Source organism: Pseudopodoces humilis, chromosome 8 (genome assembly GCF_049639895.1).
Source record: "Pseudopodoces humilis isolate 2021_Gansu_Grassland_sample_001 chromosome 8, ASM4963989v1, whole genome shotgun sequence".
In the NCBI taxonomy this organism is placed as follows: domain Eukaryota; kingdom Metazoa; phylum Chordata; class Aves; order Passeriformes; family Paridae; genus Pseudopodoces; species Pseudopodoces humilis.
The window spans coordinates 29,998,699-30,017,661 of NC_142207.1; the positions used below are offsets into that span (position 1 = coordinate 29,998,699).

General features: G+C 42.3%; 1 protein-coding gene across 2 annotated transcripts in view; it reads right to left on the reverse strand.

Moving 5' to 3' along the window:
- Positions 1 to 10,364, reverse strand: part of MYO1B (myosin IB) — a 105,330-nt gene extending 94,966 nt beyond the window's left edge. The window contains exon 1 of one of the 2 annotated variants that reach the window (XM_088058780.1): positions 10,346 to 10,364. The gene's annotated coding sequence lies outside the window, so the exon portion shown is untranslated. Of the gene's footprint in view, positions 1 to 9,814; positions 9,949 to 10,345 lie in introns of those variants that run through there. The other variant, XM_088058778.1, reaches the window with a different exon arrangement.
- Between the last annotated feature and the right edge of the window lie 8,599 nt (positions 10,365 to 18,963).

An 18,963-nucleotide genomic window follows, 5' to 3' on the forward strand; every position in this document is an offset into this window, starting at 1 on the left:
TTGAACAAACAGCTGAACCACGTGAGGCAATATCATCTTTTAATAGTTTAACAATGGAGACTTAACTGCAGCTTAGAAAAACTGATAGTGTGATAATTAGACTGCCTTAAGACATGTACAAAATGTTTGCTGGAACATCATCTCCTCGTGACCTTAACAGTGGATGAAACTTTCTTCATGACCAGGACTCGGGTTCCTCATAAATGCAGAACTGAGAGGTTTTGTTGCTGCTGAAGTTCTTTGGGGCTTGTTGGAGGGGTACTGGGGTTTTTGTTTTGGTGTGGGGGTGAGGTGTTTTTTATTTTTACATCAGCTTGGTTACAACCCACACTAAGCAGTAATCTCCCCTAAAGTGAGAGAGATGCCTCTCTCATGCTTCTATTCATATTATGATGAGACTATGAACAACTCTGGTATCACTGAAAAGGTGCACAGTACCTTACCACAAAACCAAAATCAAATGAGCCATGTATGCAGAAGATACAGCTTTGCCCTCCTTCTCTTCCTTAAAAAAAAATACGAATTCAGCAGCCTGAGGGGGCTGTGTTTGCATTTCTCTAAGGCTACTTTCTGTTATTTTTTTTTCCCCAGTAGTTTTGAATAACATTAGCATGGATATTACCTGCTCTACGAGACCGTGGGGTATATCTATTCTATTATTCCTCCTTTACAGTCCCAGCAGTACATGTCTTCAAATTACTTCTGATAATTATTTTGCAACCACAACACAATAACTGCCACCAGTAATCGCACTCTGGGGTTGATCTATTTCCTAAGTCAACTTTCTGCCTTGCTTTAACTCATCTGGGTCAGTCACACAGTCACACCAGGTTTTGGGAAAAACATTTGGGTCTTTCAACGTTGCTAAGGCACTCTTCTTTAGCAGCTGTGAAAATAGTCAAAATATGTCTGCTACTCCATTTTTATCCTGCAAATGTTCCTTTACATCTTGGATTATATCGAGAGGCTTCAAAGATTATAGGTGTGAAGTGGCCTTTTCTGTAAATGGTTATTCTGGAGTCCTTTTTTATTTTTTTTTTTTTCTTTTAATGGGGAAAACACCTTGGGCATTTTCAATGCATCTAGGTCTTCATTTCCAAGGCTATTTACCATCCAAAATTCTGGTTAAATTCCCACTGAGTTCAGCAGAAACAGGATCCATGGCGGTTTCTTATATTTAGGCTTTTCTTAGTCATTGCCTAGCCACAGAGTTTTATAATCATTCCAGGTCCACATCTACAGAAAGGGATAAAGTATTCAGTAACAAAGGGGGTCCATTTTTGGCACATACACCTTACTAAGATTTCCTTAAAACTTTTTCAAAATAAGGAACAAAATGTGACTGCAAAGCCAAAAGTTGTCAAAGGTCGTGCCTTCTCCCCCTAAACCAAAGACTAGATTTCAGACTGGCAGTGTTCTTTGGACAGCACAACCTTCAAAAAATTGTCAGTACAGGATATGAGCACATAGAAAACACACTCATTCTTTCAGAAAAAAAATAAATTTAAATCTTTTACTACTGGATACCCAAACTCCACTAAGCAGTGGGTGCCCTTTTAAACTGATTATCTTAACCTTTCAAGCTGCCGCTTAAGGTTTTCTGCCAATTTTGGGGGATCCTGCCCAATACAAAGGTTACGTTTGCAGAACAGGGGCACGAAAACCAAGGTAACATTTATTTATATTAGGGGATCTTCTTTGTTTGCTGTATGTCACACACCAGTAGCTTGTCACGACACCACACCAGAGCTCGGATTCAAAAGAGCTCTCAGTAGCAGATCCCCACAAAACACTTTTGCAATCAATCAGCCCTCACAAAGTCAAATCACTTCTTTCAACTGAGGTTTCGGTGCCTTGGGAACAATCCAGCAATCAGCTGTAATCGAGGTCTTTGACTAAAACAGGATTTTTACTTTCTATTCCACACAAGCACACGGGCAGAAAGCAAGCCTTGCTTTCCTGCAGTGAGCACGGGAACCACACATCCCTGATCCAGGCAAAAGATCTGCTCAGAGTGGAGCAACTGGAGTGAACACTAATGTACATCCTTGGTAAGGCAGGTACTAAGAGATGTCCTAATACTACAGGGTTAAAATACCAGAGCACTAATCTGCTGCTGAAATGCTTTGTTGCCTGTTAAGCAGTCGGTGATAAGCCCTGCAGATATGCAGAAAACGAAATAGCAGGCCAGGTAACACCACAGCTTCACTCAGCTGCCAACAGCAGATGGAAAAGCAGCTACAGAAAGTTGTCACAACAGTCGCTGAACCAGGCTTAAAACCGGTCACAGATGAACACAGACCGAATCAGGAGCTTCAGGAAATCCAGATCCCAGAAGAGGCGCTGGTGCCTGTATCTACCCAGCATCAAGTCAGCCACAATAACTGAGCATACCCTAACTCCTAAAGCAGTCAGCACTCACAGTTTCCACAGCTTTCATGCACTCACATCGTCTTCCAAGCAGTAAAAGTCTGGGTAAAGCAAAAATTTCCCCGTCCTTTTCCATTTAAAACAGGAGGAAAAGAAGTTGCCCAAATACCACCCCAAAGATGATCTTCTAGCCTACTGCAATTTCCCCTCCCGAAAACCTCACCGTCAGGGTCCTTGAAATATTTGTAAATAAAGTTTGGAATGTTTTTAGCCTAGTATTTTATGAAAATAAGACAAATTATGCCAGCTGCACATCTCTTGGTCTATGCATCTACTCTCTCAGACACGTCTAATGTTGAATTTTATTTGAAAGGACGGAGTAAAGGACAACAGAACAGCTGATTTTCCACACAAAAGCAGGCAGGAGAGATCTGAGCACAAGCACTCCATCAGAGACATGGGTTGCGAGGAGAACAAACCCCTCATTAAGTACCACAGAGCAGAAAAATTGCTCTGCAAAATTCCCTGATTGCAGAAAAAGCTTCAAGTGGAAATTATTACTTCTTTGCAAGTCAATCCATCACAAGAGAAAAACCTGCAGGAAGTCAGACCCGACTAGTCCCATTTCTCCCAGGAGTAGCTGCCAAGGTAAAACAGAAGTGCAAGGTTTTACCCTACCACTTGCCATCACTGTCTATTCTGTACATCAGTTTCTGTCCAGCAAGACACTGCTATTTTTTAATGAAGGAAGGGAACAAAAGAATTTGGATGCAAGTGTTGCAGAAACAGGAAACATTATTTGCCCTAAGATAAAAAAAAATCTAATTAAGGGAAGACGAGGCTTAAATAAATTACATGTTCTGTTTGTCTCAAGCAGTTGACCTATATCCACAATTTTGTCATTTTCATCCTCAACACTAATTTTCAGATAGACACCTGAAATCAGAGGATAAAAGTCATCAATTTCTAAATCAATGTATCTCCAGCTCTTCCTGTGTACTGTATCAAGAGATATTTCAGACAATGAGAGGTGTTCATGAAGTTGCATTTCAACACGTGGTAATCACTCTTGCCCAGATATCCATGAAGTTAAAATCCAGCAAGACGGTGTTTTCATTAACAACTAGCACAATAAACAGAGATTTTCCAAATAAAATATAACACTTCACAGACTTAGAGAGGGACACCTTCTTAAAACATCAATAGAAAGCAACTCCCTTCCACAGACAGAAAACAGCCGGTCCCACGGCAGGCAAACTCAGCGCACACTCACAGCTAAGTCTCTCCTCGCTGTGTTTCAGTGAGAACTATCATCTGGCAGTTTTTAGGAAGAAAAAGTTCTATTCACAGGAGATACACACAAGCTCCCCGTGTTCCAGAAACCTGTTACAAGGCACAACGAGGTCCAGCTCTAACCTTGCTTGCCAAAAGATTTTCCAGGGTTTCTCCTGGCGTGAACTTTGTTTCAACAGAGCCCTGCACTCTTTGATCACTGAAGGTAATCTCCAGAGCCCTTTTAACTCGGGCAGCCTGACAGCCTGTGAGCTGAACAATGGCAATTGTAGCTGTATCTGTTCTGTTCAAACCCACCACATCCTACAGCCATGACTACTACATTGCACTGCTCCAGAGAGCCACTTTTCTTTTCATTTTTCATTTCATTTTTAATTTAATTTTCATGCCTTCTCCATGAGAAATGCCTTATTTCTAGACTAAATTTATTCCTAATCAGCTAATACCCACTTTTTGCTTTTGCTAATGCTGCTGGGGTTTAGTTTTGTTTTTAAATTTAAATGTGTTTTCTTCCTCACAGGGAAGTATTGATAGAGGTTCATTTCAATGGACTTCATTCCAAATAATGCATAGCCAGTATTGCCTATTTCCCTCTCAGTGGCTTTTCCATCCCCCTTGACAATCCCAATCACCCTTTTCTGCTCCCTCTCCTATTTGAGCCCATCTTGGCTGAGCAGGGATTAAACTAGGCTGTACAGAGGATTCCTGGTACATCATAACAGCACTATTTCCTCATCACTACAGGAATATTCCTTCATAGAGAAAGGGATTCATTTTCTCCCCCTCCACAAGTCTTTTTCCTTCTCCAAAGGTTCACAGGGAATTCCCTACTTACTCTGTACAACAAACCTGAAGTTCTCCATCAGTCACAGACTTACTCACACACATAAAAGTTAGCAAGGGTCTCCAGACACTCAAGCAACCACGTGTTTATCTTGTAGGCTTAATTATTCCCAAAAACAATCTGCCTTTTAACCTCTACCACCTTTCTGCTGCCCTGTCTCTAAGACTCTCTTGATGAAAAGGTAGAGCAGCTGCTATTTTTGCTGGAAGTTAGACATGCCAGGTATCCCTTCTTTCACATCAGGTAAGCATGAGCTCTGCTAGGAGAAGCTTTTTTCTCAGCCCTCAGACATGAAGATCTAGCCAAGCTATTAAGTGGACAGTGAACTGGTTCCCAGAGACCCAGAAAAAATGGCACTTCATCTCTTCATCAGTGTCTCTACATTAAGTTGTTTATTTGCTTTCATAGAGGAACAGTGGAGAGGATTAATAGCAACTCACTCCCTTTAACAGATCTCCTAAAAGCAGAGCTGACTTCTCACTGCAGTGCCATCCACAGAGTCCTTATGCAATAAGGGCTTTAAGGATACCTCTTTGATCTAAAAGGATACCCTTAATTGTGCTTCAAATTGTTTTAACACAAAGGCATTAAAACATGGAGAGTAAGCGTAACTTTCTTTGCTTGTGCTTTCCCCAAGATACAACACTTCATCACCCAGCAGTTTCCTCATTTCTGAGGTTACTGGCAAGGATTTAAGCACAGTATCAGGACACTGCATATGCTCCACTGTGCATAAAAACTGATGGTTACCTTAAGGCCCAGTCTTTTTAAAGATCTTCAAACACCAATACACACTTGTAGACAAAAGGAGAACAGACTCCATAAAGAAAATGCATATAAAAGAGTAGAAACTTTTCAGGGTGTGACAAAACATTTCAGGATGTAATGGGTTGCTATTTCTTTTTTTCCATTGTGGCAAAACCTACAGTTTAACTATTCTTATTTGTAATTTTATATTTGTACTCTTATTGCAATTCAAAGTACCCCCAGTAGCACTTTAGAGTGCACAAGCTATAAAAATTATAGAATATTACAGAAAAGGAAGCATAAAGCAAACAGCAAGAGAGCTGACGTACAACACATATTTGTGGGCCCAGGAAACTTGTACCAGTGTTGACCAGGCTGTGGTCACAGACTTTCAAAAACTGGTTTCTGCTTACAGCAGGGAAAAAGGAGTCTTTCCTTGCTGCCTCCATTTAGAAAATAAAGAAATCCACAACAAGCACTTCTGATAGGACAACACCCACCGACACTTCTGTTACTCAGCACCTATTCCTCACAACTTATTCCTCTTTTTCTCCTTGATATATGCTCTTACTTTCCTCCTGGAGTCTTCTGCTCTCATGGTCCTCCTGCCCAACAACATAAAGACTTCTGCCAATATAAGACCCTTGGAAGGGCTGCTGCCTCTCCAAGACAGGGAGAACAAGAAAAAGTTTACTAGTACACCCACACCGAAGAAGCAATTCCAGGGCAGCACTTCACAAAGCCAGAGACAAGGCGGTTACCTGAGCCAAAGATAAACCCACTCCCCACCCCTGCAAAGGAAAGAAAATCTTAGGGACAGTAAACATTTCTCACCCTCACTCCTTGGGACTCCGGATATTTGGATTCCTTATCTTGAGCCTTCAGCTTGTCTGCTGAAGTGTTAAATTTGGTCACTTAGGCTGGAGACCACCTCTCGATTGCTTACCTCTCAAAAGCTGGAGCACTGGAAAAAAGATGTTGTTCTGGCCTCTGGAGTCTGTAACTCCTGCTTTACAGTCTGCATAGGAGAATTCCCCAACCAGTTTGCATCTGGAAAGAGGACTTGATAATTCTTCTTTGCCTCTGAAACTGTATTTTTAAGTACTAGTCTTTCTCACTGAAACTGTCTCAACCCCACAGTGACTTCACTACCAGACTTAAAATATATATATCAAGAAATGGATAGAAGCTTAATTGGTGATACCAAATGGGAAATTTCCAAGTAAAATGGAGTTGGGAGAGGCAAAAATATTAACTTCCTGTACAGTTTTCTATAAAAGCCATGCTGCTATCAGGAAACAAAAAAGCAAAACAAACCAAACAAACAAAAAAACAAAAAAAAAGAGAGATCCTGATTTCCACACTGTTTAGAACCGAAATCTAGAGTAATACACACCAGAAGACCCAAGCTTTCCCAAACCACAAGCAAACTGGGGCACAACTGCAAAGGATGAATGTTTTGAGACTAATGCTCAAATAGACCAGGAAAGATTCACAAAAAGACCCTTGTTGCAGTTCTAGTATCCTCTTTAACAGCTGCTTCACAGCATATGACAAAGAGTTGCAGAGATTTCCACTATCCCATCAGTGCAAAATCAAAATATTTAACTTTTGAATGCGTTGTGAGTTTTGGGGCTTTTTTTCATTCTGGGAACTGCAAAACAGAAGAAAATTAATGTTATTCTTTACTGTTTCTTTATGACAAAGCATGCCTTGATGTTAGCTTATACACCAGAAATCAAACTCTGGTTTCCTTCTTTTTTGGAGGATATGAATGGAGAGGTTACATAAGGGTGTAACAAGAGCTGTTACTTCCTTTCCCAGTTGAAGAGAAAAAGCTGTAGATCAAGTTACAGACTCCAGGGCTGGTCATTGCTACTTCAGCCTTCCTAAAATTTTTGCCAGTAGTCTCACAACAAACAGAAGAGGCTACTTAGAAGGCTCTGAGAATTTAATAGACTAAGTATGTAGCTATAAGGGAGGGAAAAACCCTTTATTTTTGTCTTTAATAAAACTCAGGAAATTCCCCAAGCTTGATGCATACAGTCACTACTTTCCATTTCAGTTTGCTGTTCATTAGTACAGTAAAAAAAGATGAATGAAATATAAGATTTATAGGACAGTCCCATATATGAGCTGTGCTAAGTAAGCTCAGCAGTCAGAAAGGGCACTGAACTTTAGTGGATATGTCAGCATTTATCCCAGCTCTGACCACACAACGCAAATGAAAGGAGGAAACAGTGTCCAAGCTTGGCCTACACCAGAACTAAACTTTTCTCCAAACTGTCCCACTGGCACTTTCTTCACCTTCCTCTCCAATTCCCAAGCTGCTGCTACTACTGCTGCCGAAGGAAGATGAGATCAGACTCCAACATGAGGAATTTCTGTTCCCACAGAGCTCAGGGAAACCAGATGATCTCAGAGAATCATGTGAAGCAAGTCCCTGACACTTCCATGAGGCAGAGTATCTCCAGTATGTTGCCAGCAGTTTCTTAAGACTGCACAGTGGGAAAAATTAATGGCTTATGTTTCCAATTGCTCTCTCCCACTTCCTCTCCTCATTCGCCAGACTTTTATTTTCCCTTCCCCCAGAAGCACTAGTAGGTTTGCAATGTACATTTGCCCTTCTAAATGCAAATTAGATCAAGTCTTGCACAATGTGTGCAAGGGCTAACACAACAGAGCTAAACTACTGGCCCCTGTCATCATTTCCACAGAGTTCCTCCCCACAGGTGTGACTTAACAAAGTGTCTAACCAAAAAAAATTTAGAAAAACCCAAACAAACAAAAAACAAACAAAAGAACAACCAATAAACCCCCAGGCAGATAAAAAGGCAAGCTTCTGTGTTTTAAGATACTTTCATGAGTTCTTTCACCTTCACATCTATCTGACTATGGTGCTCATAAGGTGCACCAGAAGCCTTTTAGATATCCAACACCACATAGGTGTTTCAGAAACATCCTAAGGACATGGAGGAACTTGTGGCAGCCTAACACGCCAGTAACTGCTACAAGCCAACATAAGCAGTGACCACTTTATTTTACTTTGGGAAGAATGGGAATGCTCCAACCCTTACACCTTCACACAAAATTAAGCCGGAGGCAGCACATTGCATTAAGCACTAAATTGAAGACATTCTTAAACTCGGGTCTGGGACAACTGGAAATAGAAGCACGTGATGAGAAGAATGTCATTACTTTTCATATGTTTAAAATCAGCCAGGGACTCAACTTTACTTTACCAGATGGGTTGGACTATTTCTGCTCTCTAACACTGCACACTTTTGGGGAATGCCTTGTTTTTGACACAGAGCTTGACAAAGTGATGATTCATCCAGGGAAGGATGGGCAGCTTGTTGCCAGCCTTAATTCACAATTAACAATAGGACAGACGGATATGGAAGGCTCATGATTCGACACAAAAATCGCAAAGTCAGGAGTTTTACCTGACCTTTACGCCAGTGATCATTTCCAATCTGGATATAGTTTAAATAGTTTCTCTGACACAAATTTTAAGAGCAGTTAGCTTTTATTTCGTTACTGTTACATTTGTCCCCTAGAATAGCGGCCCTAAATACACAGCAAGTGACTCAATGACATGGTCTGAAATCTCAAAGCTTTAAATTACCGGCAAAAGCAAACAGCACGTGTGAGCACGGACGCGTGAGCACAGAGGTACCATGGGCAAGGCAAGCACTGGACCACTTCGTGACTGTGCCGCCAGCCCCGCTCCCTGTGGCTCTGCTAAGGAAGGCCATTGTTTTCCAGCAGGGAGTCTGGCCACTCCGAGGAACAAAGGGATGCCCTTCCCAAAACACAGCGACAGCAGATGTCCCACACCGAATCCCAACAGCCTCCATGGGCGCACACAGGCGATCTTCCTTGGGAGGCTCTACCATGCCGTCCTCTCAGGGAAGTTCTCTGGGACAATGACCCTGCCCTGGAGAGCCCTTCCTCAAGTCTCCTCTCCAAGTGTTACCCGACAGCAGAATCCATCATCCTGCTCCAAGTTACCAAGCACTCTTCCCACGGTTCCCCTGAGCCCCACAGCCGAGCCCGCTCTTTTGAATTCAGCGAAGCCGCGCACACAGGGTAATTATTTTAAACAAGAAGAAACAGATGCCACCCTCTCTTCCCACAAAGGGCACGCACACACACACACTCTCATATCTGAGGGAGCGAGCCCCGGGCCGTCCCCGCGTGTGTGCGCACCGTGTTCATGCCTCAATGAAGCTGTCCCAAGCCCGCTGCCATCCGCCAGACGCTTCTCGCAGCCTCACGCTCGCAGAGCGTCCCGAAGCCGCAGTTTAGAGCGGGGAAGGGGCGCGCAGGAGGCGCCGGGGCTGCCGCGCTCGGCACCCGCACCCAGCACCGCCGGCACGACCTCACAGGAGAGCCGGCTCCGAGCCGCCACACCACCGCCCCAACCCGCTGCAGCGCCCACCCCATCCCTTTCCCCATCCCCTTCCCCATCCCCTTCCCCTTCCCCATCCCCGCGGCTGCCGGAGCCCCCGGTGCTGCGGAACAAAGGGAGCCGGGGATTCCCGGGGGGAGCTGTACCTCTGCCACCGAAGGGCGCTGCCCGCCGTCCCGCGACCGCCCGCCGCCTCCCGCCCCGAGCCGCCGGCGGACGCTGCCCTGCCGAGGAGCCGGCGGAGAGGAGCGGAGCGGAGCGAGCGGGGCTCAGCCCCGGCCCCTCCCCGCCCGCCCGACAGGGGCGGAGGCGCCGCCGCCCGTCCGCCCGCCCCGGGCCCGCAGCGCCGCCCGGCGGGCACCGCTCCGTGCGCGGGGTCCGGGCTGCACCCGCTCCCGGGGTTGTATCGAACCCCGGCCCGCACCGAGACACCGGGCTGCTCCCAGACACCGGGCTGCACCCGCTCCCGGGGCTGCTCCGGGACACCGGGCTGCTCCGAGACACCGGGCTGCTCCCAGACACCGGGCTGCACCCGCTCCCGGGGCTGCTCCGGGACACCGGGCTGCTCCGAGACACCGGGCTGCTCCGGGACACCGGGCTGCTCCGGGACACCGGGCTGCTCCGGGACACCGGGCTGCACGGAGCCCCCGCGACCCCCGTGCCGCCGCCCGCCTCACCTGGTCTCCCGCGCTTCAGACTCGCCTGCTCTGCAGTTCTCCAGTTCATTTCTTCCACCCTCACCTTAAGCCGTCAAAAACTACGCAGAAAGAGAAATTGGCCTGTTTTGGTGTGAAACCAAACATCTCCCACACGGTTTCTGCAATAATGTTTTCAGTATTTCCTCAATTGAGTGTAAGCGCCCGAAAGTATTTACAGCAAGCTTTGACATAACATAGCTTATCTGCCCAGTCCTGCCCCGATAAGCGCAGGAGCCATCAACAATGGAGAGCGACTGCCCCATCGTATGAAAAGAGAGGCGGGGGTGGGAAGAAAAAACCCTAGAGGGGCTCATACCGTGTTTCAGGGACTGAGGGCAAGGGACAGAGGTTTCTCCCCACCCCCGTGAAAACTCCCCATTCACAGATGATGCAGAGAGTGTAGGTCTGTGTATTACACTGACACACTTCCTGGCAAAATACTCCGTGTGAAAAGTTTCACTGCTGGTGCTTTTTTCCTTAGAAACCAATTAGCACATTTTGTTACTTTCTCATGTTTGCAAGCAGGCTTTTCCCAAGCTGGGTTGTTTTTAGACAGCAATAAGCTTCCATTCAACCCGAAGCTAAACCTACAGTGAGAAGAGGACCCGAACTGCGGATACACAACCAGAACTCCTTAGCATGTGGAAGAAATCCAGCTTGTATCACCAGATTCAACGTGATTAGAACCAAACAGTGAAGATGTCATATGCCTTCTAAAAGCCTTCCTCATTAAAACACTTCAGATATTTCAAAGTCAACACTTATATTTTCAGATACACATCTCCTTGGTAGTCCTTCTGTTTATAGAGAGAGATTGTGTTCTCACATAATTTTCAAATCTGTAACTGTACAAGTGTTGGAGAGCTCTCAGGTGAATCCCAGGTACTAGAGCCTTGAAGCCCTGCTGATCTATAGACTCATCACTATTTTATTATTTTCAGCACAGATGCTTAGCTCCTAAGATTTGTCTTGCCATTAATTTTTTGTATCTGTGAAATTAATTACTGCTTTCATTAGAAGTGGTCAAAAACTACTTCAACAAAATATTTTTCCTGCTGAAGAGCTGAGGGTCTGGTCAAAACTCAGTTGCATGGACAGCCCGATGCAGGTATTCTCAGGAGGATAATTTAGCTTTTAGCTTAATTTTTCTTTAGGAAAAAGGCACAGGTAAGAACCATTCCTGAGCAGCACCATGACCCTGTCTTTTCACCTCTTTCTTACTTCAGGTAAGTGGTTTGCTCATGACTCAACTTACTTTCTGGGAGATAGTTATTGCATTCTTTCCCAAATAACAAAGGGAAACAATATTAATATATTAAAAAAAAAAGCAATTTCCTTTTACTCCAAAGCTAAATGAAAACGAAATTCAAGTTTATAAGGAAAGCAATTACTGCCCAGTCAACACTATTTATCTACAACACACACAGAATAAAAAGAAACATCATAAGACAGTGACTGCAAGCATTTCACTCAGAATGTACATATTTCAACTTTACACATTGAAATTATTGTAAGTCATCACATTGGCATGAAAATGCAAAATTTTCTACCTCAGAGGTTAAAATTCTCTGTTTGATCCAAGGGTCACACAGGAATAAAGCAGTGCAGTTTTCCTTCCACGATTTCCTTCCTACCACTGTGCTCCAAAAGGGGTAACACTAGTTACTTCTCAGGTGCACTCTTCATACCCATTTGATGCTTAGATTCCTGTAAATAGAACTTCCATCCATGACAGCTGGTGATATTTTCTAGCATTTGTAACACAGATAATATTAAGCACCTTTGTGAAGTTGCCTTGTCCTCCAGGAAACTAAACAAAAATTATCCAGAGTTTTCCCCAGCCTTCCAGCACTCCATTCCCCACCGTGTTTCAGGTTTGCATGAAAGAAGATATTATCCATCCCTAAGCGCAGACAATTTTCCAATTTCAGTATAAAATGTGAATTACCAGCCTATCACTGTATCTTACATTCTTTGCTTTGTAGAGCAAGCAAAGGAAAGAAACAGGTCCCAAAACCTGTCTTCTTCCCCTAAAGCAAGTTAGTGCAATGCAAAGAGTGTCCAATTCCATCTAGAATATTTTTCATTTTACTACATCTACTGGACTACATAATTACCACTGAAACAATCTGCAGTAAATAATAATAAAAAATTTAAAAAAAAAAATCTAAAATAGACTAAAAGACATGCCTGGTCACAGATGATCAGTTAGACCAAGAATTATTTTCTGTAAGATATGACTCATTTCTCATAGCCAGGTAGTAAATCCTGAGCCATGTAAGAGATCAGGGATAATCAGTATTCAGCACATATTCGGGTCTCTCTCAAATACAAGGTATAACCTGGAGGATATTTAAGGGGAATTTCCAACTACTGAATCATTAAATATGCTTTCTTTAGCACACAGATGTCACCCTGAAGGGGCAGAGGCAGAGGCTTTGTTCACCACCAGCCTACAGCCATTTCAGAGAGAAAATGGGAATGTGTCTGCTTCCCTTTTTTGCAGGTCCTGCATCACAATTTACCAAAAGCTGTGACAGACATCCATGTACGTCAGAACAATTTAAGAGCTGCTTATTTACAAATTTCCTTTTTTTTTTTTTCTTTTCTTTTTCTGGATGTCTCCACAGGATGATTACTTCTTAATTGCAGCCTTAAAGTCTACAGCTTCACAAGGCAAGAAGCTGGGTATAAAACCCACTGTGAAACTGCCTGCTGCTGAGACTGAAAGGGCCAAACTCTGGAGATTTAAGGTATGGTTTAGGGTGACAAACCATCAATCAAACACACAACAGCCCTTGGAATGGCTTCTGATAGCCCCTGGCAATCAGAAAAGCACTAGTCAATGTCTGGAAGCACCTCCAAGCCAACCTTGCCAGGAAGAGAGGCAAAGAACAGCTGACCCAGCCATCTCAGAGAACAAAATGACAGTGAACTGCAATTTGCACAGTCTGTCAGGATTTGCAGCAAGGCAGGAGGGGAACCTAGTCCCAGTTCATGGTGCTAGGATGAGGATAGCTCACCAGAAACACAGTGATGGCAATTAAAACTGGATGGGAGGTTTCTCAAATGCATTGAGTTGGTTGAACTATGAATTTAAATACCAGAATTAACAAATCAGTACTTAAGATAGGTATTACTATTTATCAATCAAAATTAGTTTGCAATAGCTAAAAAGAAAAGAAAAATATATCAACCCTTGTTTTTCTTAATCTTTCTTTCATACAAAAGGATATTTACTGATTTACATGATTTTATTATTTCATATTTCTTTGGATATACAATTTTCATATATGGAGAGATTAGGCAAGATCAATTTTTTTCCTATTCATAAATGAAGAAATTGAGTCAGCAAGAATAACTCAACAAAAAAATAAAACATAAATACAGCAGTTTAGATATCCATGTTTCTAATCCCACTCTTAGCCACAAGAGCATGCTTAGCCATTTTTCCTATAGTCAGTGAAAAAAAATTTCATGTTCATGAAATGTATGGCATTTACATTACAGAGGCAGCTACACCTCTGTTCTAAGTGTACCAGGACTGGTGGGAATATACTCTACAGCAGTTAGAACACTTTTCTCCTTCAGGCAAAAAAAACCCCGGTAGTCATAAAACAACAGAAAGTTTTACTCTAAGACTGAGCAGGAGATTTAACAACAACAGTCTCTGGTTTCTTTGTCATGGAAAATGGCCACAGGTTTGAGCTCTGGCTGTACACAAGTGAATGATTCAACAAACAAGCTGCCAGTGCTCCAGAGAATTCCAGGTTTTGGACTAAGAAACCCAGAAAGCACAGCTCATCCTTCACCCACCTGTGGCAAATTAAACTGCACACAATTAGGAGAAGAAGCAGTGGACACTCGCTGGAATGCTTCTCAGGTGCTTTGGAAAACATCCGTTCTTTCAGAACTGAGGCAGATCATCTGCCTTCCCTGAGATGGATCTCATACAGGATTTGTATTTTCACCTGTCAAAACACTGTCAGCTTTCCATTTTGCCATAATGTCTCCTCATTTTGCCAAGGAGGGACTTTGGCTTTTTATCCACAGGCAGCAATATGCCTCCTATTAGCACAGTATTTTTCTCCTTTGCAGCAAAGACCTGTATACAACAGCTTGAAGATCTAGAACTAGAATTTAAGAGAAGAGGTCACCCCAGGGGAGATTTTACCTTGTGTGTTAGAATTAAGCACAGGATCTAAGAAGCAGTGTTCACTTAGTAATTCTGCTTTTCAGTTCAAGAATAAGTACACCCAGTAAAATTATGAAAACGACAAAAAAATAAAGAATTACAAACATGAGAGCTGCAAGAACCTTCTGAACTGCCATCTTGCTAATTCTGTAAACTTAGAACATATTTCAAGAGTTCAAGGAAGAGTTTTACCAGAGGTAAGTCTTGAAATTGCAGACTTCCTAAGTAATATTTCCCCACTCCCTCAAAGGATTTTATTATTGATGTTACAGAAGAGGAGAAAGTCCCATTTTTCCTAGTAGAACAAATTAATCTTTCCTCCCTCTGCAAAAGAAATATTTTTGAGACATAGTTGCATCCATCCATTCACAAGTATCTCCTCAAGCAAGTCATAGAAACTGTAATTAGGAAAGGAAAAGACCCAGTGTCCTGCGAGATCCAAAAGTTCATGGCAGATCGCTCAGCAAGTTAAGTGGCAAGAGAAAAATCTTCAGTTTGAATGCACAGAGCATCAGGGAAATGTCTCTTCTTGCAAACAAAATTACCCAACACAAAGACATTAAAATTGAACTGTAGGTATATGCAAACTTACTTTCAGAATAAACCCAAGTATATTTTATAATACTACTATAATACCATGCCACATACTGAGGTGTAACAAGTTGCTAGTGTCTAGGAATGACCATCCTTGTGTGGTAGTGTGAAATGATGTGAAACTCTGTTGAGGAGTTATGCTTTATTATTATTTTCCCCACTATTTAAAACTGGTCTGCAATTTCCACTAGAAATTTTTAAATGCACACCCACTCCTTACATAAGTAATTGACAGAAGGGGGTGTTAGAAAAGGAGCTGCAGTACTTTAGCCAACAGAAGCTGAAAAGAGAAATGACTTTTTAAGAGGTCTCATCCTAAATACTAATACTGAGTAGTATCCAGGAAGTTTACAGACAAAGAAGTTATGATGCACGTGCTTTCTTTAATGCATGATTCCCTCACCTGTGTGATTTTCCTAAAGAAGGGTTTAAAAGGGAACTGACTGCAAGTTTTAAGCTGTGGATCCAAACCCTTTTGAGTCCAAGCAAAAGTGTAGACAGATGGACAATTCAGCCAGGCTCCTTGCTGGCTATGCACCAGTCTATAAATGGCAGCAATGCTGGAAACAGTAGGAATAAGAAAGAGAATCACAGCATGGAAAAATCGACAGCTAAAGAACTTCAAAATTAGATGCTTCTGGAAGTCCCTGCTTACTAATTCTGTAAACCTGAGAGCCTTCCACTTCCCCTGCCAGCTAAAGAAAAGAGATCAACTTATCTAGGACACGTAAGAACAATTATTTCTTCCAGTTTCATTGCAAGAAATGCCCATGAAAGGTAACTCAGCTGTGAAGGATGTGACTGCACATGCCAGGCAGATGTTGCCAGCAGCAGAGCTCCTCCTGTGCTCCCCAAATGTTAACTCCTCACTGGGGATTACGCATGTCTTATATGCGGGCAAAGAGCAATTTCTTTGTTCTCTAGCTTTATTGCAACATGGTGAACTCTTTAGGAGTGCAAATTTTTGCCAAGAAGCAGCAAATTCATAACATATGTATGTGTTTCTGCTTCCATCACAGGTGAATGCAGTGCTTGTAAGAGAAGCTATTTAGAGCTTTCTTGAAGCAAGGATCTTGAGCCCAGCCCAGTCAGGCCAGTGGGAACCAACTGCAGCTCTGCTGAAAGAAGCAAGGCAACAGAGATGAAACTGCGTCCTCATCAATGCTGCTACCGAGCTGTTCCATAGCCTGCTTGATTCCAAGAATACACTTTATTAAATGTCACCAAATTAAACAGTCTCTCTCTGTAAAAAGTGTAATTTATAGGAACATTTCCATTGATTCACTGATTGTGTATGATTTAGCTATTCTGTGATTATTATTCTGTGAAATATATAGATTCTCATTCTCACATTATTATCAAATTCTATGTATTTATGGTGTTTAGTCCTATGCATGTCTTGTCCTTTAATATGTATTACAAACCATTTGTTTTCATAGATCACCTCAATAAATTATTACAGCCTGTCTTTTCTTCAATACATTCACTTTATTTCATATTCACTTATTAAGAAACATCTTTATCATGTGAATAATAAACCACATTTACTTCCAATACTGGTTTAACTAAAAAGGCCCTGCTACTTCTCCAGAGAAGTTCTTCCAGCCAGTGAAGATCCTAAAACATGTTCAAGTGCTATTCCTAAATGCCTGCTCATTTGAAGAACAAGAATTGGCCTGAGCCAGGCTTTGAACTGAAAATACTCTCTGTAAAATCCATAATAACTGCTTAACACAGATTACTGTTTATTCCCTCAAACAGATGCACAGGTTCTGCGCTGACAATCCCACAAAAGCCCCAGGTATTGTGCCCACTTCCAATATGGGATGAAAAAGGTGAAGAGAGAACATAAATTAAAACCCCATGCCAACACATGTTGGGGGTATTACCCCGCAGACTACAACTGGTCTGAAGGTCACATTTCATGTGCATATATAGAGATATTTCTAACTAACCCCTACGAAACAATCAGACTGGCTACTTGCTTTAGACAGCCCTGAACAAGTATTAATTGAAACCATCTGTAGGACACGCTATCTCTGAAGTAACTAGAGATGTTCAGCTGACTTTGGACTAAATTACCCAACAGCTTCTACACAGAAAAAGCTCATTCATGAGAGTGATTTACTGTTTTAATATAACACACACCACTATAAAGGGCTCAGCCATGACCTTATGGTTTTTATGATTATTCTCTTCAGGAAAGCACAGATGAGAGGGAAGACAGCTAAAAGCTGCTTGTTCTTCTGCATAATTTGTCCATGAGCTCTGAAGTGGCTGCTTAAGGGATGAATTAGTTTTTTTGCCTTGAAAAAAATAAAGGCAGTGGGGGTCCTGAGGGAAAGAGATAAAAAACCTCCCGCACATCACCCATTCCAGTGAGAGTTAGATGAGCTGTACAGAGAGCACAAAGATTGTTCCTGACATACATTTTATAAATATTGGGAAACTGATGAGGGAAACTGCCTTCTCCTCTTACCCAACCCATTTACTCAACACAAAATTAATAAGAGTCCAGACTAGTCAAAATTCTTTGCTGTACTGCTCCATATCTAGCAAGGAAGATTCTGTGATCTGGTGAAAGGATGGCTAAAACACATTTTTCTCATTGGAAGCATTAGGGTTGGTATCTATATCAAGATAGCATAGCAGAAAAGATAGCAAAGTCTCCAAAAGGCTGGAATCTTTACTGCAAACAAAGCTGTTAGACTTCAGTAAAGCTACGTAGGCTATAATGAATGTTCTTGACTGTAGAGAGAAAAATGAATGGCTCGAGTCCAGGAACTGTCTCAGCCTACATACAGAACTAGGTCTGTAGGAGATCCTTATTCAGCACGTTTCCTACAAGACATTAATTTACATTTTCTTGTTTAAAGAGCAGATAACTTCTCCATGTGAGAAATTCCAGAAGACAGGGGCTCAGAGGAACAAATGAGCACTGCAGAGACCACTGCACATTTCATACAAACACTCACCAACTGTTGCCACTGTGAGATTTCAAAGCTCATAAAGAAAATTGGTTTTTTTCCCCCAGAGCAGAAACAAGGATATCAACCCTGATTACTTTACAGTTGCTCACCCTTAGACAGTGCAGTGTGAGAGGCAAGAGGCCTTAATCAAGCTTAGACACAAGGAAGGATTTCTTTTAAAGGCTATCAATGTTAATGAACAACTCAGTCTTCTTTAAACACCCACACTGTGATATGGGCAAGCGTCTGAGTTTATCATGTCCTCAATCTTTTGAACAGCCAGATTTTATTTGCTAAGCATTGATTAGGCCAGAAGGAATGAGCTTACCCTGAGTGGCAGTGGCTGGACTTGAATTCTGGACTTTAGATTGCAAAATGTTCAGGATTTGATGCAATTTTGCCTCAGCCAGCTATGTTGAGCTTTGTCACTGTAAACCCAGAGACTAAAGGAAGCTGTCCTCAACTCTTACTGGAAAACAGAAAGGCACATCCTCACTCTAAAATGCTTGTATATTTAAAGATAAAAAGAGATGCTGAAGCTTTGTACCAAAGGTAACAAGTCAAAGACAACTGGAGGTACTGATTTGCTATTGTTCATGCTAGGAAAGAGGATTCCAAATTAGAAGCCATACTGAAAGCCAGAACCAAATATCACATCAGTTTTAAAAACAACCCCTTCAGAAAATTAGTCCGCTCACCTCATTTATGAGTTGAATTTATAGAGCTTCTTTTTATCCTTTGATTAGTTATTTTATTGTCTTTTGATTATGCCAGGAGCTGCAATTACAGCTGCAATATTGTTACAAAAAGCATACAGGTGTTTAATTTAAAATAAAAAG